This window comes from Diabrotica undecimpunctata, chromosome 2 (assembly GCF_040954645.1).
Source record: "Diabrotica undecimpunctata isolate CICGRU chromosome 2, icDiaUnde3, whole genome shotgun sequence".
Lineage (NCBI taxonomy): Eukaryota > Metazoa > Arthropoda > Insecta > Coleoptera > Chrysomelidae > Diabrotica > Diabrotica undecimpunctata.
In genome coordinates, this window is record NC_092804.1 from 137,638,034 (window position 1) to 137,661,877 (window position 23,844).

General features: G+C 34.3%; 1 protein-coding gene across 3 annotated transcripts in view; it reads right to left on the reverse strand.

Moving 5' to 3' along the window:
• Nucleotides 1-23,844, reverse strand: part of LOC140434935 (uncharacterized) — an 810,654-nt gene that overhangs the window by 624,873 nt on the left and 161,937 nt on the right. For all 3 annotated transcript variants that reach the window (XM_072523577.1, XM_072523574.1, XM_072523576.1), the window contains one exon: nt 18,333-18,361. The gene's annotated coding sequence lies outside the window, so the exon portion shown is untranslated. The remainder of the gene's footprint in view (nt 1-18,332; nt 18,362-23,844) is intronic.

A 23,844-nucleotide genomic window follows, 5' to 3' on the forward strand; every position in this document is an offset into this window, starting at 1 on the left:
TGCAACTCTTTTATCTCTTGAACCATGACAACTTAGAATAATGCTCACAATTAGCTAACTGCTAATCATTGATTTACGGAATAAACAATCCGGTAATATTAATATGTATCAAAACCTTTAAATTATTTTTGCAAAGTTGTTGATGATAATGGATACACTATAATTATTTTCTTTTCACTTCCCCTTAAAATTTCTACAGTTAGATATTTCAACAACACAATATACTAGCTAGTATATTGTAGTAGTACTTAAGTAGCTAGTAACAATGGCCGACTCTTGTTTCCGGAATGTCAGTGGTGTACGAAAAATATTCTTTTGGTACCTATGTACAATAATTATTTATTTTCGTTGTTATTTACATTTGACTAAATTTAGATATAATGACGTGTAACAAAATAAAATTAAAAAATTATTATTTACATTTACACTCGCCACTGATATGACTTTGAGGTAAGAAAATATTACAACAAAAGTGATATAAAAATCTAATTCGTAATTTCTTACAAATTCGTAATATTTACAAATGAAACGTAATTTTATTTTTTGTAGTCTGCTGTGTTTTCGCTGTATTAAATGCAGTACAACTCGCCATTTTCCATGTTTTGTGTATACAACTCGTATTCAATATTTCTAACAACAATTTACTGCAAAATATGAAAAATTTACCGAACTTATTGACTTTTACATAATGTTACCTGTTTAACATTAAAATATCGAGGATAACTTTATATATTCACGTTAATCACCTGTCAAATTCTAAATTTTATCTAGTAATGTGACATCAGTCCGTCGTTTATCAGCTACATGTAAAAATATCAACATGTTCCATCCTTAGCATATTATATCGTTAAGATATTTATTGAATGGAATTCAAACACAATTAATTGTAACGACTATATTTTTATTTTATTTTCACGGTTCGACTTGCAGTCTAAAAAACAACTTGTAAGTTCAAATACCTACCAACAATTATTCTGAATGGGACACTAAGGAATTTTGTTCATCTTTTAAACTTATCCTCAAGATCAGATAATATAAACAACTCCTTATTTAATTGGCTCAGAGGCAAAGGTGCCTAACCCCAATAATTTATTTTACTGGATTAGGCTTAGTAATTGCTTATAATTTCTGTAAAAATCGTGTGCAGAATCAGCCTAAACTTAATTTTTGTTGCTATGGTGTCCCCATCTATAAACTGGTTTTCGAACTAACAAAATGTCATAGGAAGCTTGCGGCAAAACTGCCTAATCAACAAAAACATGGCGAATGTAAACATGAGCAGTGACGCATCGGAGCCTTTCGAATCCGATTTCAGCGATATAGATAGCGATTGTAATCCCAGTTCTTCAAATATCTTCAGGTAAGGCAGTAACAATATTATTAATATTTAAATATAAAACAAGCATGATTATCCTTAAATATCCACTTATAAACAAAGGTGACTTAGGCTGTTTTGCCGCAAACTTATTTGTGATATTTTTTAATGTTCTGGACAAAAATGAGTGAAAAAAACTCAATAAATGGGTTGTCGAACACTAAGAATCAAGACAATGATGAACCAGAAGGTAAATCGCACCAACATTCCAGAAAGAGGGTAAGAAATTTTGAGAATCATGCAAGGTATAAAAGGAAGCTAGCTAGGGAGAAAGGAGAAGAATATGTCACGGAAGAAGGAAAACGTAAAAATGCTAAAGAACTCGTAGTTGGACCATGTTCGTGCAAAAAAAAGTGTCATATGAAAATTTCTAATGAACGAAAGCAAAGCATTTTTAACAATTACTATTCGCTTAACTGGCCAATGAAAAATATTTTTATTAAAGGTCAAATAAAAGTAGAAGACAAAAAGAGAACTTATACCCAAAAATCAAAATTCACGTAGGTCTAAAACTCGTGTATATACTTTACCGGATGAAAATGGTTGTAACCAAGTGGTATGTAGGAACTTTTTTAAAGACACAGTTTCCATTACAGATGGAAAAATTTCATTAGCTTTAGCATGAAAACAAGAAAATGGGACACCTCTGCAAGATGCAAGGGACATCCACCCCACAATAAAACCAATATTGAAGACGAGAAGTATTTATGTGGCTTCATTGAACTGTTCCCAGCATACGAATCTCATTACTCCCGATGAGATAACATAAAAAGGAAATATCTTTCACCAACTTTGAACATGTCGATCATGTATCGAGAGTATGAAAAAGAAATGCACAGAAGACTTAAGAAAGGACCTCGCTGTTTGTTTCGCAAAATTTTTAACATTAAGTTTAATTTGTATTTTCATGCACCACATAAAGATACTTGTCAAAAGTATTACAGTCTTAATACTGAAATAAAATCATCTGATACTTCAGAAAAGCGTAAACAGGATGCAAAAGTTGAATTGAAATTACACCAAAGAAAATCAGATGCAGTTAAAGAAAACAAAAAGCAAAATATAATTAAAGCAAAAAATCACAGCAAAAAATAAAGTGTTTAGTACAGAGTACAGGTGTAGTTTATTATAAGAGACAACTGTGGACATATAATTTGGGCATCCATGATGAAGTCACAGAAAAAGGATACAAATGTATGTCTGGCCTGAAAATGACGCATCCCGAGGAGCTCAAGAGATAGCTTCTTGCGTATTAAACCATCTTGAGGCGCACTTACCTGACCCAACCGAATATCTGATTTTGTATAGAGATGCTTGTGGGGGCTAGAATCGGAATATAAAGGTGGCTTTAATATTAAGCAATTACCTGCAACAGTGTAAATAGTCACTCAAAGTTATAGACCAAAGACGTTTTGTATCTGGACATAGTTTTAATACATACGATCAAGACTTTGGGTTGATTAAAAAGGAGAGAAAACACCAGAATCGAATTTTTGATTCCGATGATTGGGTTTCCATAATTCAATCGGCAAAAAAAAAAGAAATAAAAAACTCCAGCTCCAAAGAAGTAACTCACTAGAGTACTACAGTTTTTTCGTATCAAGTCCCTTGAGAATAAGATAACAATTAGAAAAGTTACTATAACTGACGAAAAAGTTGAATGGCTTAAAATTCAACAGATAAGGTATCTTAAAAACGAACCAAAAAAAATGTATGTAAAATGTACAGCACAGGACATGGGTTTGTTTCATAAGGTTGAGTTAAGCAAGAAAACAAGAGGCCGCCAATCATTCTCTACTGTAATGCACAAACTACATGTTCCAAATAGGAGAGCAATAACAAAAGAAAAGAAAAGGGATTTAATTAAGTTTATTCTGTCTGAGTTCCACACAGCTGTTATTCTGGATTGAAAGATAGTTCCGATGCATTAGATGAGGGCTTAGAAGAAGCAATTATACGTGAAAATTAAAAATACCCACTAGAATAAGTTTTTAGCTATTAAGTTGGAGATATGTTTTCTGTTTATCTTAATTCTTGTTTTGAACAATTTACTTGTTTTAGTTTACTTTATGGCAAATGTGCCCTAACATAGCTTAACACACAAGTTTCTCTAGGAATATATTTTTTTGTAAGGGCAAATGTGCCTATACTTTTTGAACACAGAATTAGAATAATAAAACTTAGGTGAGATTTTTCGTTAAATATTGTTTTAAGACATCAGCTTTTCCTTAACAAAATAAAGTGTTACATTTTTTTATCATCAAAATTGTATTTTTTATTTAAAGTTAACTTTGGCATGATTTATGACAAAAACTCAACTATGTGGCTTAGTCACCTATGCCTCTGAGCCACTCATTTCATCTATAACGGTTTTACTACTAAATACCCTTTATGTGAAAACTATAGTAGAGTGCTATAATTGCCATAAGATATACCATCATTTCTGTATTCTTTATTTTATTTAACCCATGCTTATGGCTCTTTCTAACGATACTGTTTTTTATCTAGCTGGCTCTGCGAGATCTATACGAATTTACAGGACCGATTCAGGAAATAGTATTTCTAAAAGTAATTCAAATCAAAGTGTCACTGCTATACAAAAAACAATCTTCATAATCAACCGGTTCATGATCCTCACTATCACCATTTTGAACAGTGAGCGACGCATAACTCACAGTCAGTCGAACGCCGCGCACGTTCGTCAAAATCAAAGAAATGGTTCTCTATGAGAACGGTTTGTTAGGTTCTGCTGAGCTGGCGCACTGCAGACCGATAGCCGTGTACGTCGACGGTGTGCGCTGGAATCAACTGCGATTTGATTTGGACGCAAACGTTCAGCTGAGCTCACAGCATACACATCTATACCGAAATTATAATTGTATTTTTATATAGTTATTATTATTGTAATAATTAAGTGATGTCTACTAAATTTTCTCCCAAGGAAGATGAAAGACTAGTGGAACTAGTACAAATCCCTGGAAAGTCTAAAATATTCTCGAAATCTTTCTTCGACTGTTAATTTAAAAGCACCTTCTGTATTAAGACATGAAAAAATTTCGTTTACATTTTTTATTTCTTTTATTTAAATTTAACGTTATCAACTTTTCTTCTTCCTCTTCTTCTTGGAGTAATAAAATTATTGCGTTAAGTTTGCGAGAATTCATTTTTTTAAACGTACAACCTTTGAGAAAATAAATGTGAAACTAATTTCTAAACTTGTTTTCAGAGCGACAGAATATTTTCATGCGAATTAATCTAACAAACCGACTCACCCAAAACTGCCGTGAGTAGAACAGATTCTGCTGTACGTATATGCTGTGCGCTGCGCACTGTTCTAACAAACCGTAGCTTTAGGAGGCTGTACAACCCTAGCCTCCTAAAGAATTTCTCTCCAATCGTTCCTATCCATTGCCTTCCTCCGCCAAGCACATATTCCCATATTTCTCACATTTTCATCGATGTTCTCAAGGAATCTTGTTCTGGATGTTCCTCTTCTTCTTTGGCCAATGGACCTATCAAGAAACGTTTCTATAGCTGGGTCAGTTTGTTCCAGCCGTATTACATGCCCTACCCATATCAGACTTCCTATCTTAATATATTTTACGATATATAGTTTCTGGTTTCTGATATATTCTATAAAGTTCGATGTTGTATCGTCTTTTCCACACTCCATTGTCATTCACCACTCCATTAGCACTAAAAGAAATTTTTATTAGAGTCCAGGTCTCTGACCATATGTTAGGATTGGGCGTATTATTGTTTTGTAGAGTTTTACCTTTGCATTTCTCGACATAATTAAGGATTTAAAAAGGTGATTGAGTCCAAAATAGACCTGTTGGGCGTGCAAATTCTGACGTTTATCTCTGCGATCAAAACAAAGTCATCTGTCTGTTTAGAGAAAAAACCTTATTTCACAAATCAAACAATCTGCGAAATCTCAGTGCAACTAACTTTCTTGCAAAAGGGACTATCGAGAGTCAAAGCAGCGTTGCCGTTACTTCTAATCGTAAGCATACGCATTAAGCTTGGAGCTTTTAGGTACCGCTACCTAAATTCGCGTGAAATAAATGCAATGTTGTTTACACGACGCCGACATTTACAGATGATAGTACTCAAAAGTACCCCTGGCTGTTAAGGGTTGGGAAATTGTTTGTCCTCTGAAAGTCAAAAGGTTAAATCACTCGGAATTTTAACATCATCAGATTATGGTACTCTTGTTTTTCTTGTTCAAGTAAGGCTGGCATATCGACTCTTACAGTTTAAAATAACGACACAAAAGATTAAGTTTACTTCATTCCATTTTCCATATATTGGTACGTTTATATACAGTTGTTTGACTTTTTTGTACACTCACAAAATTCTTTCAAACTCTACTGTTACTGATGGTGTCAAGTTTCCTCCCAAGTAGATAAACGTCATTTTCTCGTCAAAGAAGTTTCATTAAATCTCAAGTTTTTATCTGTACCACGCAATTTGTTTTCTTTTTGATTTTAATTTATCTATACATATTCATACTTTGGCAACAATATTATATTGTCAATTCGGACAAGTATTTTATACTGTAATTTTCTCATTTTTTCGTTGCAACAGTTCAAAATTGTGTTTTAACATGTCCTTTTTCCTTTTTCGTAGGCAGCGTATATTGCAGTTGCGAACATTAATTTATTCTCTAACACGACGCTATCTGTGTTTACAGATGTGACACAATATGCGAGCTGAAAAACATGACTAATACCGGCAAAAAACTAAAATGATGGCAAACTGAAAACATAAACGAATTTATGACAAGTAATAAGAATTTTGTAGTTTACGACTCGGCATGTTTGTTGAATAATTATTATAGTTAAATGAATTGTTTCAGGCTGAGGTTAAACGCAAGTCAATGTTTTATGACATCTGCAACATATGTTCTTGTACATTCCTGAATGTCCATTAGTAATGTATCAGAAAATATTAGACAGTAGTGGCCACATTTCAAGTAAAAGTATACGCCTTTATCCCAAAAACTTTTTCACTCGGTTTAGGATAAAAAATTTTTATTGATTGCGTTATTATGCATATTATTTTTTCTAAATCATAGTGCTAAGAAACTGATTCCAAATTTAATATTTTAAAGAAGCAAAGCAGGCTATTAAAATCCAAAAATTACGTTAAAGATAGGTCATCTTCAAAGTGCAGAAATGAATGCAAAAATGTATAAACCCTATAACAACACACTTTGTTTCGAACTTCGATCGTACTTCATGGTTTATACATTCATATTTCTTGTAAAAACTTAAAAAGATAACCCAAGAGTAACGACCTTTTTACAATAATTAAATCTCCAAAACTTCCAGATTTTTCTGTCAAATTGGTTTTGTTAAATTATCTCAGATTGAGTTAAGCGAAAAATTGCTACTTAATAAGATATGCGTCATATAGCCTTAGATAAAATTAAAAAAAATAATTTGAATCTTCTTCTTTCTTGTTTATGTGCCGTCTTCTACCAAAGGTTGGCGACCATCAAACGATAGGTTTCTCTGTTTTGTGCCGCATGTATTATGTTCGCAGCTTCTGGTATTTGAAACCATTCACTCAAGTTTCTCAGCCAGGATTTCTTCTTTCTGCCCAAACCTCTTCTACCTTCAATCTTGCCTTCCACGATAAGCTGTAGCAGACTGTACTGATCATTACGGAACACATGGCCCAGGTATGACGCTTTCCTCCTTTTAACAGTTGTTAACAATTCCACCACTTTACCCATTCGTCTTAATACCTCTGTGTTGGTCACTATGTCTGTCCAAGGTATTCTCAGTATGCGTCGATACAGTCACATTTCTAGAGCCGCTAACTTCTTTATAGTTGCTGCTGTTAACGTCCACCCTTCAACTCCGCAAAGTAGCGTAGAGAGTACGTAGCATTTCGTGGCGCGCCATCGGAGATTAACGCTTAGGTGGCGGTTGCTTAAGAGCTTTCTTTCTCAATTTGATGAATTTGGATCTTGCTATTTCAATTCGGATCTTAATCTCTACGTCTGGGTCCCACTTATCATATACTGTATATCCCAGATTTTTAAATCGGTGTACTCTTTCAATACGTTCGGCTTCAATATTCAGGTCGATATGTTATTTTTTCTGATCACCATAAATTTAGTTTTCTTTCTATTGATCTTCAGTCCAAATTGGTTTCCAGTTGTATTTACTCTATTTAGCATCATCTGTAAATCTTCGATGTTATCGGCCAGTATAACAGTATCATCTGCATATCGAAAATTACTTATTGGTACGAAATTAATCTTGATGCCCTCGTTACACTCTTCCAGTGCCTCTAGAAATATTTGTTCCGTGTACAGGTTGAAAAGCAGTGGCGAAAGAATACAGCCATGTCTAACCCCTCTCGAAATGGTTACGTTTTCACTCACCATATGTTCATTCTTCATGTGGGCTGTTTGATTCCAATATAGATTTTTTATAATCTGAATGTCCTAAGTGTCAAGTCCTGTAAGATGTAATGGTTCTATGAGGTTGTCATGTATGATGGTATCGAATGCTTTCTCATAGTCGATAAAACAGGCGTAAACATCTTTCTGTTGATCCAGACATTTTTGAATCAAGACTTGTATTGCAAAGAGCGGCTCTCGAGTTCCAAAACCGCATCTAAAACCGAACTGTGTTTTACTTATGCTGTGTTCTAATTTTGCTCGTATTCTGGAATGCATAATACGCAAGAATACTTTAAGGATGTGACTCATTAAACTTATAAGGCGATATTGACTACACGTCTTAAAATTCAATTTCTTGGGAAGAGGCACAAATGTAGATTTTAACCAGTCCGATGGAATTTGACCAGTATCGTATATCTTATTAAACAGTTCCAATACTACATTCAGGTTGTTCTCGTTAAAAACTTTTAAAAATTCGACTGGTATTTCATCGCATCCTGTTGCTTTCCCATCTTTCGTTTGATCTATAGCTTTTATCACCTCCTTTTTCAATATTTTTGGTCCATTCAGATCAAGAGTGTTCGTAGAAATATGACGATAATCCGTAAACAAATCTTTTATGTAATTTGACCAAGTCTGCAACTGTTCTTCTTTATCTACAATAAGTTTTGAGATAAGATTATAGAATTAACTACAATAAATTAAGTAAGATTTAAATCTAACAAAAGAAAAGCTAAAATTCCCCACTAAAGTTCAATATTTGTAGCTTTTATCACACTTTTTTTCACCAGACGAAACTCTAACTAAACCTCAATTGCTTAATCTTTTTCAACAAATTTCCTTACCTCGAATAATTACGGTAGATTATAATGGCCATAATATACATGGGGATCAAATAAAACAACACAGAAGGGAAATATATTAGAAAACGTTGTTAACACTATGAACCTATGCCTACTCAACGACAGATCTCGAACAAGATTTAATATGGCTACGGGTACATCTTCTGCCATTGGTCTCTCCATATGCGAACCCTCATTGCTCAGCCAACTCGATTGGACAGCACTAAAAGATTTATATAGTAGTGACCACTTCCCAATCTTAATAACACATACAGTTAATTTAAATACAAATACAAAACAAACTCAAAAATGGAAAGTTAAAAAGGCAAATTGGATTGAATTTGAAAAAACTGTATCAGAGAGAATGAATCAGATTAAAATTTCATAATCGATTGACGACACACTCACGAGCTTTAATCAGCTTGTTCTGGATGCTGTTAAAATAGCCAGAGGAAAATCTCAACTTTTAAAGAAACACAAACCAGTTCACTGGTGGAATAGGTAAAATAATTTGGAACCGATACAAAAATTACAAAAATATTAATCCATTAACAGAGTACAAAAAATGTAGAGAGCTGAAGCAAGGAGAATAATAAAAAAAAGCAAATAAGAATCCTGGCAGCCATATATATCGACCATTAACAGAAACTCAAATATATCATCGATTTGGAAAAAAGTTAAAAAAATAACAGCAAAATAACAGGACAGCATACTTATCAACAAATCGTAAGTCTAGAAAAAGAAGGGACGTTACTAACTGATCCACAGGATATAGTAATTGCACTAGCTGATACCTATCAAACATTTTCATCCAGCCAAAATTACAGCAACAGAGTTCTTAACTTACAAACAACAGGAAGAGGCAGGTCCTATTTCATTTTCCGACAAATTTAACCCTATTAATACACCCCTTGGTTATGGGGAGTTCAAGAAGCACTCAACAGCATGAAAGACACTTTAACAGGTCCAGACTACATACCAATACAATTTATTCAGAAACTTCTAAGAAAAAGAGTTTCTACTTAAAATTTTTAATATTATTTGTTCACAAAAAAACATTTCAAAAAATCTGGAAAAATGCTATTATTATTCCTAATACTAAACCAAATAAAGATAAATTACAATACAACCAGAATCATATCATCCTATATCATGTTCTTTATGTAAAATTATGGAAAAAAAGAGTCAACAAAAGATTAATGTGGAACCTAGAACATAATGATTAAATTACCATCGAAGAAGTTGGCTTTAGAACCGGCAGATCTACAAACGACAACATTGTAGATCTAGAAAACGCTATTCACTAAGCTTTTAAAAATAATCAAAAATGTATAGCAATTTACTTTGGCATACCTAAATCAGTTGACACAGTATGGAAACACCGTATATTGAATATTTAAAAAAAATGGGATATCAAGGAAATATTTTGGCCTACATAAACAATTTTTTAACTCAAAGAGTCCCACAACTCATTCCAAGTACGAGCGAATGGTGCTATATCGCATCTAAGAAAACAAAAAATGGAATCCCACAAGGATCGATTATCAGTCCTACTCTATTTTTATGAGACATAAACGAGATAATAAAAATCATTGCGAAACCTGTTCAGGAAAGACTATATGCTGATTACCCAATTATTTACATCAAAGGCAAGAACGTTAATCGTATGGTGTCAATATTACAAGAACACTTAAATAAACTAGTAAATTGGTCCCTTAGTAGTAAGTACCGGTTTCAGGTTTGCTCTAATACAACAAAATGTATAATATTTTCAAAAAGACATATGCAGGATAAACCAAACCTACGGCTTGAAAATCAAAATCGTTTCTATACAAACGAAATAAATTTCTAGGAGTGATATTTGATCAACAGGTAAATTTTAAAAGTTAGACCCAGCAGACAGTTCTTTAATGTCGAAATGGTCTTAACTTGTTAAAGTACCTAGCTTGGGGTGCCGATGGTAAAACACTACTCATGGTATACAGAACCTTAATTCGTTCCAAAATTTATTACGGATGTGTGGCATATGCATCTGCAGCACAACAACGTTAAAACCTTTGGATACGTTACATAACACCTCCCTAAGGATTATACTTGGAGCGTACAGAACAACTCCGATAAATAGCATATAAGCTAAAATAGGTGAAACCACGCTAGAGCTTCGTAGGCAGCTATTAACCCTTAATTACACTTCTAGCATAACTCTAAATAAAATAATTCCAATAAAAAACCTTTTAGACATATCAATGTCCACCCTTGTATCAATACAAAAACATATCTTCATCTTCACATTGGATTATAAAAATTCCAACAGTAAATTGCAGTCTATTACAATTAACCCTAATCTTATCATACAAATCTTCACAGATCTAATTAACTCCCATTCAAATTACACAGTATACTATACAGCTGCATCTATAACTGAAAATGGAGTCGGAGTGGCAATAATTAACAGCACAGATATTCTCAAATATAGAATTCCAGATACTGCAACTATATTAACAGAAGAACTCTATGCAATTTACCAAGCGATACTACACGCAAATGCAAATAAGATGAACAAAATATTAATCGTGACAGATTCTATATCATCACTATCAATAATCTGGAAAATATACACGGAGAATCCATTAGCTTTATTATTAAAGGAAAAACTAAATAAATTACATACTAAAGACACAAGCATCAAGTTTCTCTGGGTCCCATCACATGTTGGAATAACAGGTAACAACGAAGTAGCAGACAAAAATGCTAAAGAAGCTATAAACGACAACAGTAGTCCCTTATCACCCCAATCTGTAAGTATGCAGCTAAAAAGCGATTTCAGTAAGCACCTGTTAGAGAACTGGAACAATAAATGGAAATCCACTCCATCAAAGTTTAACGAATTTGTCCTCCTAAGCCATATATTTGGCCATTTACACACATGTCCAAAAGTTTGGAATACGTACAAATAATATATCTACGCCTATGGTGGTTTTCAAACTGTTCTCGATATTCATTCTAGAGCGTTTTTAAATGAAAATCATAAAAAATTTGAATGTTTTTTGTATGATTTTGGTCACATCTTGATACACATACGCTGATTAGCGTATTTACACATTTTTTCAGTGTTTGTTTAAAATTGAATTGAGCCGTTTAGAAATGCCTAGAAACGTGACAAGTCATTTTGACAGATCTAGAGTAATTGCTTTGTTACAATAGGGCTTTAGTCAAAGTTATATCGCGAATATTGTTGATATTACTCAAAGTGCTGTATCACAAATTAAAAAAAAATTCCAAGATACAAATGACGTCAAGGATCGTCCCAGAAGTGGTAGAAGTCGATGTACAACAGCAGCACAAGACCGGCAAATAAGATTGATAGCTCGTAGAAATCGTCTGGAATCTACAAGTGGTATATCCAGAGACATTTCTAGGCTTCAAGGACTAAATATTTCACGGCAAACAATAACACGCAGACTAAATGCGGTAAATTTGTATCGTAAAAGACCGCTACGTGTTCCTAAACTAACCTATCAATACAAAATCGTAAGGTTGCAATGGGCTAGATAAATGGTGCATCATGGTCCTAACTGGAATAACGTGATGTTCTCTGATGAGTCAAAAATCGGCTTGGTATCTGATTCGCTAAAAACACTAGTTTGGAGGGCCCCAGGACGACAAGCCCGACTAGAAACAGCTCAACCGCGTGTCCCATTTGAAGGTGGCAGTATTATGATTTGGGGTGGTATTATGAGTGGTACACGGACGCCACTGCTGGTTCTGGAGAGAAGAGTCACTGGTGCTGTGTACATCGAGGAAGTTTCAAATCCTGTCGTACGTCTATTCCGAGTGACAGTAGGTGATGAATTTGTGTTTATGCATAACAACGCACCTCCTCATCGAACAGCAGCAGTACTAAATTTTCTGAAAGAAGAAGGAATATCTACATTACAGTGGCCTTCGAATTCCCCCGACATAAACGTTATTGAACATGCTTGGGACATTCTCAAAACACGCATCAAGAAGCGAAACAATCTCCCTATTACACTTCGAGAACTAAAAGATGCTGCTCGTGAAGAATGGAAGAGAATTCCGCAAGCCCAGCTCGACTAGTTAATCGGCAGCATGCCAAATCGCCTACAGGCATGCATACAGACCAATGGAGGAAATACTAATTATTAGTTTTATTAAAAATTATTTTTTTCTATGCTAATTTATTTTTAAATGTAAGTTGTAAATTGTAAGTTTTTCACTCCAAGAGAATAAGTAATTTTTTTGCATATCGTTTATCTGGTTTTGAGATTTACTTAGTATTGTTGAGAATTAAAACAAAATAATGTTTAACTATTCAGAAGATTTTATGTATAAAAATCAATAAAAAGATGAAATACTCCAATATTCCAAACTTTTGGACATATTATGTGTAAGTCAACAAAGCGAACTATGCAGGGGGATTTGTATTTATTGACAAAAATAAACAAATATTTTATGTTTTCCATAATTTTACCGTAATATATACATAAATTTATAAATTAATTTGACAACTTTTTTATAATCGTTATAATATTAGATAAAACGTTTATATTCGAAAACATTTAAATAGGTTTCGAATGTTTCATTAACTGCTTAGCTGCATACAAACTACCTACTAATTTTACAAGTCAAGTGCAATAACGGTATTAAAATAATTATGAACGTAAAAATTTATAAGTATCTCTTTAAATATTTTTGTGATATTTGGATTTGTCAATGGCAATCAATGTAATAAGGATGCCTAACTACCAATTATTATTTTTTTTTATAATCAGCAATACTCATCTTAATATGCAATGCTGAATCTATATCTAATAGTCTTTAGAGAGAAGATTTCTTTAAAAAACAATTATAATAGATAAATGATGTATCGGAAAAAAAAATAGACAAATAGCCTGACTATTATACTCAGCTTGAAAATTATTTATAGTATAAATAACAATTTAGTGTTTACAAAAAAAATTAACCATGGTTTTAATGTAATAAATGCGGGGTAAAAACATTTTTTAGGTTTTGTTGCTATTTTTTTAACAAGTTATAGCATTTTAATAGCTATCATATCTTAGAATATATCAGAAAGACTACAAAGTTCGGAGTATACTTCCAAAAGACGGTGGTGAATGCGAACTGAAGCCTGGAGGCGTTGGTACGTCGAATGCCGAACATTGGAGGCCCAGGTTGCACCAAAAGAAGGGCGCTAAATGGAGTTTTTAGCGCCAAAAGCTGATGGAGACTTCGCAAAAGCGAATGCTCTTCAGGGTATCTAGTGCTTACAGGATGGCGCACGCGAGAGAGACAGAGAGAGAGAGAGGGGGGGGAGAGAGAAAAAGAGAGAGAGAGAGAGAGAGAATGATAGCGGAAAGGTAAGGTTGACGAAGGAGCTTATTCCCGGTCTGAAGCCGTAGTGTATATGTAAGTTCAGGAAACTGGACTACTTCCTGACGCAGTTTCTGGCCGGACATGGTAGTTTTTGTACCTTCATAAGTCTGCCTCGGCGCACTGTACTGTTTGTGGGATGCCGGAAGCTCCCGCCCACCTTTTTAACTTCAACCAAAGAAACATGGTAAACATAACGATGACAGGAAAAAGATAATGGAGAGAAGTGCACTGTCTGATCTCTGGGACGATGAAGAAGACGGAGCAGGAGGACAAAGGAGAAAATTAAACCACGGATAAAAAATCTTGTTTCTTTTTTCTATAGAGCCAATAACCGGTATCAAATTAGTCACGGAAATATTTTCGTTGTTTTGTTTTCTTTTGGTAATAGGCAGTTCTTGAACTGTTTCTGATATGTGGCGATAGGTATATTAAATTGTAAGTTTTCCTTGATATAATGTTATTCTTCTTTTAAAGTGACGGTTAAAAATAGATTTTAGTTTCTTATTGAGTGTTAAGATAACTACTCTGGAACGGTGGTTAAGGTTTTAGTCGGAACAGGGTTAATCCGGCACTACATTATTTTTAGATATATCCCTAAAGGTAGTACATTTCCAGTTAAAAGGCTATTAGCACTAAAATGATTAAATTTAACTGATGCAGAAACCATTTTTAAAACAATAAATTTTACTTTGCAAATACTGCGTGCGGCAATGAACATAACAATGAATATGCAAATTTTGCATATTCATTGTTATGTTCACTGCTGCATTGCTTGTTTTATTATTACATTGAAGACAGTTCAAAAGAGCATACTAGTTTTGAAGAGATTTTGATTTGTGATTTTGAATCACAAATAATAAAAACTTTGAAATATTAATCTGAAACCGGTTGGGCTTGTCGTGCTGAGTCAGGTGCTGTGGTCAAAGATCAGCTTGAAGCAATTATAGAAGCCATTAAAGAGACAGTGGATGAAGCACCTGATGCAAAAACTAGAGCTAAAGGTAAAGGGACAATACATCAACCAAAATCCTTTGATTTTATTATGTATTTGGAAATAATGCATCTAATTCTGCAAATGATTAGTGTCATACTCGGCCGGAAGATGCCAGAGTGTCTTGCTCTGTAACATTAGATGTCTAAAAAATATTTCCCCCACCGCTGCCAGTCAGAATTCAATGGATACCTTCTTAGGCCCTTACTGGTGTCTGACAATACGGCATTTAAAAAAAAATCATATCTTAGCAACAAATGAACCGATGGCGATTTACAAAATCTCATTTTGTTGGGAATTGAAAGGGCTTCAGTATAATACATTAAACGTTATTATACAAGCATTTTTACAAAAGATATGACCATTTTAATTTAGGTTTTTGAACTTTCAGCGGTAACTATTTAATAAAAATTGATCAAAACTAAAAAAGCTTAAATTAAAGCTCATCCAACGTACCTTTATCATTTTATGACTTATAAAATCACGTACCTTAGGCTTCGTAGTAATCTGAATCAAAAAGTGCCTATTTTACCCTTTCAAAGTATCATACATCAATAATAACCAAAAATTTGCTGTTGCAGTGACTGGGGAGTTATTCCTGATATCGCCCCTAATAGCACAAAGTAGGTTTCACAATGAGACGGTTATATACATGGCGCTCATCAGCAGATAAACCGGAAAAAGTTGTAAGAAACCAAATCGACTATATAATGATTAAAGAGAGATATCGTAATACCATCAAATCAGTTAAAACATATCCAGGAGCAGATGTCGCATCAGACGATAACCCACTAATGGCTAATGTCACGATCAAGCTTAAACGTATTAGAAAACCACAAAGAACTCCAAAATTAGATGTTAGAAAACTGAAAGAAGTTGATATAAAAATCAAACTTCAACAGATAATATACGAAAACTTTGATAAATTAGATACTAACACTTACGAGATAAACGAACAATTGGAAACACTAAAAAACTGCCTCCTCGCTCCATGCAAAGAGATATTAAAAGAACCGACACGAAAGAAAGACAATTGGATGAACGACGAGATACTCGGCATGATGGAACAACGAAGACAAGCCAAGAACAAAGACAGTCACAATTACGAAATCATTAACAACGAAATCAGAAAAAAGATAAGAGAGACAAAACAAACTTACTATGTGGAAAAATGTAAAGAGATAGAGGATCTTCAGAACAAATACGACCTATTCAACATACATAAAAAGGTTAAAGAAATGGCAGGACTGCAAAAAAGAAACCACAACACAACTCTTTTAGATAAAAATGGAAATACTATGATAACGACTGACGAAAAACTAAAACGACGAGAAGAGTATATGGAAGAGCTCTTCGACGACGAAAGAGGAAACCCACAAGACTTGTCTTTTAAGGACAGAGAAACAAGTGTAGAAATTAGAAAGGAAGAAATACTGTATGCGGTAAAGAACACCAGAAACGGAAAAAGCCCGGGGCCAGATCAACTGCCTATTGATATCCTTAAAAGAATAGAAAATGAGTACATTGATGTCCTCTTAAAGCTTTTTAATAAAATTTATCAATCGGGTGACATACCCAACGAATGGTTGACTTCAACATTCATTTGTCTCCCAAAAAAGAAAAATGCTAGAGAATGCACCGACCACCGTACCATAAGCCTGATGTCTCACACACTTAAATTGTTTTTAAAGATCATTCATAAACGCATTTACAAAACACCGTAAAGCTCTATTTGCATTCAACGTACTAATCCAGAGATGCTTGGATATGAACCAAGATATGTACGTCTGTTTCATAGACTACAACAAAGCTTTCGACAAAGTCCGCCACAAAGAGCTAATGGACATCCTCAAAGCAAAACAACTACAACACAATGACCTTTGAATTATAACAAATCTATATTATAAACAGCAGGCACACGTACGCATTAATGAACACACATCAGAAGAGTTCGAAGTTAAAAGAGGAGTGCGACAGGGGTGTGTATTGTGTGTGTATTCAATGCATACTCTGAAGAAATTATGAAAAGAGCTCCTGAGGGAGAAACAGCAGGAATCAAGGTCAATGGAACACCAATTAACAACATTAGATATGCGGACGATACTATCATAATAACAGACAACCTCCAAAAGCTAATGAACAAGATAGTTGAGTATGGAGAAGAATATGGATTATCACACCAAGAAAACAAAATTTATGAGGATATCAAAAACCCAAAATAATGGTGAAAGCCTGACAAATAACGGTAGTGCTTTAGAACAAGTTGAAAACTACCACTATCTTGGCACAATAATTAATCACACAAACGATTACTCCAAAGAAATCAAAGTTCCATTAGAGAAAGCACGTACAAACTTCAATAAAATGAGAAAGGTACTTTGTGCAAGAGAACTAAAATTGGACTTGAGAGTTAGGCTAGCAAGGTGTTATATTTTCTCGACTCTGCTTTATGGGATAGAAGCATGGACACTTAACGCGTCGACTGCTAAAAAGTTGGAAGCATTTGAAATGTGGGTGTATAGAAGAATTCTGAAGATATCATGGACCGAGCATGTAACAAACAACGTAGTCATGAGAAGAATCAACAAAAGAATGGAAGTATTGGAAACCATCAAGACACGAAAGCTGCAATACCTGGGGCATGTTATACGTAATAAGAGATACAACCTACTTCAATTGATTATACAAGAGAAAATCCATGGCAAGAGAAGCGTAGGAAGAAGAAGAATCTCATGGTTGCGTAACTTGAGGGAATGGTACGGATGCATATCATTTGAACTATTCAGAGCAGCAGCATCTAAGATCAGAATAGCCATGATGATTGCCAACCTCCGTCGCGGAGATGGCACGTGAAGAAGAAGAAGGTTTCACAAAGTAGTCCGCATTTTTTCACAAACAGCTTGGGCTAGTATCGGTTTGCAACTCTCGGGATTAAACACAAAATGTAAAATATCGATGCGAAGTGTAGAATGAATAAACGACTTACAATAAGAATATCGTGTTTGTTTCGTCACATTTTCACAGTGAAATATCAGTATAAGTGTAAAACTATTTTATTGTGCCATCTGACTTTTAAATGAATATATTTTCGGGAATAAATCACAAATAAGAAATACTTTATTTGGATTTTGGCCTTTACACTAATTTTTTAAGATTGAATGTTATGTTAGCCATTTGCATTAGACAATTTTTAAGTTGTCACGGATAGTGGTGACTGCATTTTAGATCTTTTATTCGTCTAATTATCTTAATAATGGTAACAATGATATTATAATATGAAGTTTACTGTCAGATAAAAATACTTACATACATAGATCTTCCTCGGCTACCGAAATCTGAAATAGAAAAAGTTATATATTTAGTGTTACCACTGAAAAATAACACTAATTTTAAATCATCAATATAAATATAAATAAACAATTTATAAACTTCTCGTGTATAATGGTATATTATTTTTTAAAAAAATAATTAAAATTTATCCAAAAGGATTACAATTATTCCAAAACGTTTTCAGTCCAGTCGGACCATCATCAGTGAAACATTTTTAAAAAGTACTTAAAACTAGCTACTGGAATATGTTTAAAAACCTTTAAATTAGATGACAATCAGGGTTATATTTATTAGTGATGACACAAGATCGATGTTGAGGAACATACTTTTTCCTTGCTCGAAAAAGGGGACTACTTTTACCCCACCGGGTAAAACAAGCCAACTTGCCTTAAAATTTAGTATTTTTCTTAGATAATACAGGATGACAATTGGCAATAGGATAATTTTAAACTAAATGGTATACAAGAAATTTGAAAGAAAATACTATTTAATTAACATCAAAATGAAACTTATATTATGCCATTTACAATTTAATAAGTATGGAAAATAATGTCATCAAGATGGTGATCATCTCCTTTGGATACATTTTTTGATCCTCTTTATGAAATCCTCCATAACACGCTTTAATATCGCTCGATCAATAGTCATGATTTCCTGACTCTTTAAATACCCCCATAGAAAAAAATCTTGACAAGATTGACAGGTCTAATGACCTTGGAGGCCACGGCAAATCTCCGAAACGTGAAATGTTTGTCCTGGAAACAAGAACAAAAAGTTCCAGGTGCTGGAACCAAAAAAATGTTGATCATGTCAATGTAGCGAATAGAATTAACGGTTGCGATATGGCTAGCCTCTTCGAAAAAATATGGCCCAATAATGCCAGTCGGACCAATGGACCACTGTCACTTTTGGAGAATGTAAAGGACGATCATGGAGATTTCGTGAGTTTTTAGGAGTCCAGTACCTGTAACTCTGTTTATTAACGGTTCCGTCCAAATGAAAATGAGCTTAGTCGCTAATTAGAAGATGCTGACCTCCAAAAGTTATCCTCCAAAAGAACTTGCATTCTTATAGCGAAATCCTCACGTTGTTCAACATCTCTTTCCATTAATTTCTAGACATTCTGCAATTTGTAGGGGTGAAATTTTAGGTCCTTATACAACATTTTTACACAATTTAACAAATAACAATTAACAATATACGGTACGCCGACGATACTGTGATTCTAGCTGAAAACATCGACGATCTGCAAGAGCTAATCAATAGAGTTGACATGAAATGCACAAATTGGGGACTGTCGATAAATATCGATAAAACTAAATACATGGTGACCAGTAAAGTGGATATCGACGCAACCCAACTGATATTAAACCAACAACCGCTGCAGAGAGTTCAGAGATTCAAATACCTTGGATGTTGGATTACCCAAAATCTAGATCCATCCTTCGAAATTCGATGTAGAATTGAACAGGCAAGAAACTCATTTCAAAAATTCAAGCCTCTATTATCCAATAACTCATTAAATTTGGAAATCCGTGAAAAGTTTACAAGATGTTACGTGTGGTCTGTACTTTTGTATGGATGTGAAACTTGGACTTTAAACGCCGATATCATGAATAAAATCGAGGCGTTTGAGATTTGGTTGTATCGAAGGATACTAAAAATTCCATGGACTAGCAGAAAAAGAAACGAAGAAGTTCTTCGAAGAATGGGACATCAACGAACTCTATTAAATATTATTAAGAGGCGTAAACTAGAATATCTTGGACAGATAATCAGAGGACCAAGATATGAGTTCCTTCGGCTAATTCTCAACGGTAAAATCGAAGGAAAGAAATGGATAGGACGGAAGAAACTCTCTTGGTTGAGAAATTTGCGGCAGTGGACAGGTTTGACAGCGGACCAATTGCTACACGTAGCGCAAGACCGAGATCAGTATAAAAATAATATAAGCATGGTAGTCGCCGACGTTCCGTAGGGATGTGGCACTCTAAGAAGAAGAAGACAACATTTTTCTAAACGATTCCAGATTTATGTTTAGCTCAATTGCATGTTTTTGGGCAGACCGTGCAATTGAGCTAAACTTCTGATGACGGCATCTCTTACTCGCTGTATGTTTACAGGAGTCATTACTGATCTATTCGGAACTTAGTGCTTTTTTTCATGACAATGGCACACTACTACAGAGGTAGTAACGCCGCGGTTGTCCCACTCTCATCCCCTCAAGGTTCGTACTATGCGTTCTAAAAACATCCTGCTCCCGATTGTCACCCTGTATATCTTGATTATATTTAACATGAAATACACTGTTATTTGAAAATATTGGATTATTGAATTTTATTAGTTTTAGTTATATATAGTTTATGGTTTTATTATTATTAAAATTGATATAAAATTTGATCAGCTCAGACAGCTGAATTTGTAGATACGTAGTGGCATCGAAGATAATTCTGAACTTGCTTTTATTCAGGCATAATTTGAAAAGACAGTCTCGCATCGGTAAGCCGAGACAAAGAGATATAGCCTTTTCCACTACTACTTCATAGTATTCATCCTTGAGACCGTTTCAAAAGTTATTCAGTGGCACTGATTTAAACATGATATTCAGAAAAGATAAACTCTCTTAAAATATATCAAATTCTCTGTTTGCTTTGCGAATGAATTTTCTCAATAAGCGACAGGGTCCAGAGAAAAATATTTTCCGTAAGATTTTTCAGATGTATATAAATGTTAACTTAATTTTGTGTTTATATGGGATTAAGATACAATTGATCATAATGATAATTACATATTAGCTGAAAATTTGACGTTTCGATTTCCACTCGGGAAATTGTTTCGTTTTCAACAAAGATTATTTAAAAGATTTAAAAAATCATTATTAAAAAAGTTTATAAACGCCAAAGGATTAACGAGGTTCTGTATGTCATTTCACAAAATTAAAAGTTGACGCAGCTGACCACGGTTTTATAGGCAACAGCCATGGTTTGGCTGAAAAAGATATGAGGATGGGTTTTTGCCCCATGGAACTTCAAATTCTGATTATTCTAAGTATTCTGCGTTGTTAGCATGTGCAATAAGCATTTGTGTGTATGAGTGTTCGTGTTTTCCTTATGTATGTGGGTTGTGTGTTGCATATGTATTGTGTATGCTTGAAGAATTGGTGTCTCAATGTTTCTTAATCCGCTATTGATGGTATATTCTTGTTGTTGACTTCATCTTTTAGTATTGGCAACCAAAGCCTAATACATTCGGCTGATGGGCTTGCTACACCATAAACTGCTACACAGTGATCTCTAAGCTCAAACACAAAGGAAATTTTGAGGTTAGACGGGGGATGCAAGAAGAAGGGAACATTATCGATACCATTAATAGAAAACAGCTGATGTGGTATGCACCCCTCCAGAGAAAGAAAGGGGCAGATGGTCGAATAGAGTGGGGCAGTGGGACTTCCGTTGGAACGAAGAAATGAGTTCGGTCAAAGAGGAATTGAAATGTTAAGGTACAAGAAGCAATGGCAGTAAGGGAATAAGGTCAACATAACTGAAGCTAGATACCGATTCAAAAAGGGAGCCAGATACGGTTTGGGCTGTAACAGACTCACTGTGTATGTGTATGTAAAAAAAGGAATTACACACTTATGTAGAATAATTGTTTTCTTGGAACCACTATAATCTTTCCACGGAACCCAAGGCTTCTAGTAAATACCTTTTAGAAACCGCTAATCTGGAACATCAGCCTAGCACAATTTTCACAATCTGTGGGGAATTAAACAAACAATGTACTATTACGAATTAATAGTAATTAAATTAACACGAACTATTCCTTCGATAGCTCTGGCAAGATAAATGAACTTTAACTCATAGGTGCAAATAATTATCAAAATTTAAACGGTTGCAATTCTTCTTCTTTAGGTACCGTCTCCTCTAAGGAGGTTGGTAATCATCACAGCTATTTTCACTTTTGAGATTACAGCTCTGAACTTTCTCAGATTATTGAACCAGGAGATGCGTCGGTTGCAATAAAGAGTGATACTTATAGGGATCATATGAATACAGGGAGGACAAATGTATTGATTGGTTCACACAACCATATCTGAATTTAAACAGAATCAGTTCGGTAAATTTTTCGACAAACTGGGCTGAAAAACAAATCTTTATCCCTCACCAGGGTAGAAATCAATGATTATATTTCCGAGTCATTTCTGCATATCCTCTGCATTCCGGTACATTATTGTACTACAAAACAAAACAACTGACAAATATTATAAAATAACTTATTTTTCTCTTATATTTATAAAGACAAACAAAATAATATTTTAACACTTTCCATTATCCGCTACCGTTATCTGACAGACTAATGCAGGCTTAATGGTTGCCAGTGTGCACTATAAAGTGTCCCTTTTCACCACTTACTGATTACCGTTATTAGTTCTAATTTAATTCGGACTTAAAAGATGTTAAATTTTATGGTTATACTAGGAAGATATATGATCTAATTAAATATGGATTATAAGGCTTTATTAAATGAAAATGGTCATATAAATCATCCGTTATTGTTTTATGAGACATATATTGACGTAACTGAGAAGATATTCATTAGACATTTTATATCTGACCACTCTTTTAATGAAAGCGCATGTGTCACCGAGCTTGAAAAAATGTTGTCAAAATCAGCGGCAACCTACGGTTGCATACATTTTAATTTAAAAAGAAAAAGTTATCATGAATAATTGGAAGTATATCTTGTATGCAATAGAATATATCCTGTCATAGGAAATACTACTGACAACAATTTCTGGCATTTGATTTCAGCACAACGACGAAGCATAATCACATTACTCGTATAGCAATCGAAATCATCGACATAAAGTTTTTCAAGATACGTAGATCGGATAAGAATTACCATTGAGTAGCCAGCAAGATCTGCTCATTTATCAAGATGAATTTATTATTTATTTCATAATAAAATACATTCCTATAAACCCTTTTCCGTTCCTTTTTTAAATGATAGCTTTTCAAAGAACATAGTAAGGATTCTACGAGTATAATGGTTCTCATCATCATCATCATCATCCAACCTTCATTTATCACGTTCACTGCTGGACCTAGGCCTCCCTTAAACCAAGTCAGGCGTATCACCAATTTTTGGTGATACGCCTGATGTCGTCAGCCCAACATGTAGGTGGTCTTCCTCTACTACGTTTGTCTGCTCTTGGCCTCCAATGTGTAATTTTGCACGCCCATCGTGAGTCATGCATTCTCGCTAATAGCCTGCCCAATTCCATTTCAGTTCCGCAATGCGTTTCACAACATCAGCAATACTCGTCCTTCTTCGCAGGTCTTCGTTTCTTATTCGGTCCAGCAATCTCAATCTCAAACTCTCAATTTCGAAACTGTAGTCTTGGTTAGAGTCATAGTTTCCGTCCCATAGGTCATGCCGGTAATACGACGCATTGGTCAAATACTTTTCTTTTGAGGCTAATTGGTAT